Here is a 1,187-nt window from a genome sequence, read left to right as displayed (position 1 = left end):
GTCTCTGCTCTCCATCCTGAGCTGGGTGAACAGCTCGGGCTGCTGAATCCATACTTGCGCTTGTATTGTTTTAGGTCTGGTCTAACCCAAAGGTCGTATTTATAATTAGTACACACTGATGAAATGGCTCTGGCCTGTCAAACAGAAACACCCCACTGCAAACAGGAGTTTAGACTTGTTCGCATCGCCGTGGTTATTTTGAGCAATTAGTCCATGGAGGAGTCTGGGAACTCTCGTTAAAACGTCAAAACCGGTTTTATCTTTGGGAGAAGGAGAGAAATGCTGCCTGAGACAGGGGGTGATGCTGGAACAAGCGAACCCCTCTGCTTCTCTTCAAACCCTTCCCAAATGGGGGGAGATTTGGATGCAGACCGGGTACCCCGGTGTGTTCAGCGTGCAAGAGCGGAGGCACGGGGTGGCAGGGAGCGGCGGGGGGCACTTCCCAGGGTCACGGTGCTGTTGAATGCTGCTGGGACCCCGACCCCGCCAACCACCAGCCAAACCCTGGCTCCACCCTGACCTCTGCTTCTCCGAGCTACCTCAATCGGTCCCTTCAGAGCCGCCTTTAAAGAGCTTGCATCGCCTGCGTATCCTGCCCAAACAGGCCCTAATTTCAGGGGTGAGTCCTGGGCAGGAGGAACAATAAACCTTCAGGTTGGGAGATCTAAATCAAACGTTTATTTTCTTACCCCCTCTAAATTAAATTTTTTGGTCTTCCCACCTTCGCTTTGAGCTCTTGGGTCTGGCTTAGGAAATGTGTACGTTTATTTTAATTCTGCTTTTAAAATGTAACTGCTGGGAACTCCAGCAGGAGGGTCAGATGGTGCCTTTCCTTGCCGTGTTTGCTCTCTGGCATCCAGCTGACGGCTCCAGCCAGCGCCGAGCGAGCCCGGGAGGCTGCAAGCCCCCACTGGCCCCAGCTGGGCTGTTTGTTCTCTGCTGGGCACCGAGCCGGGGAGAAAAGCAGCATTTTCCTCCCTATTTTAAATTTCTCCGTTCTGCCTGACTTTTCTTCTTCGTCGGGAAGAAGCAGAGCCACGAGAAGGGGTAAGAGCTTGTTCCCGGGCACCCGGGCTGGCTCCGCTCCCCTCCGGCGCTGGTTAATGTTTTTTGCAGCAGGGGCCGAAGGGACGGCTGTGCACGGAAGAGGAGGAGGAGGAGGAGGAGAGCATCGGAGGAAGGCAGGG

The 1,187-nt window shown here is 54.4% G+C and overlaps 1 protein-coding gene across 1 annotated transcript in view; it reads left to right on the top strand.

The window, feature by feature from the left end:
• The window catches only part of SARDH (sarcosine dehydrogenase), a 43,020-nt gene that overhangs the window by 5,047 nt on the left and 36,786 nt on the right, over positions 1 to 1,187 (top strand). The gene's annotated exons all lie outside the window — the stretch shown is intronic.

The sequence above is a fragment of the Egretta garzetta genome, unplaced genomic scaffold (assembly GCF_000687185.1).
Source record: "Egretta garzetta isolate BGI_Z169 unplaced genomic scaffold, ASM68718v1 scaffold417, whole genome shotgun sequence".
NCBI lineage: Eukaryota > Metazoa > Chordata > Aves > Pelecaniformes > Ardeidae > Egretta > Egretta garzetta.
The sequence above is the reverse complement of the archived record's forward strand: the minus strand, read 5'-3'. Positions and strand labels throughout refer to the sequence as shown.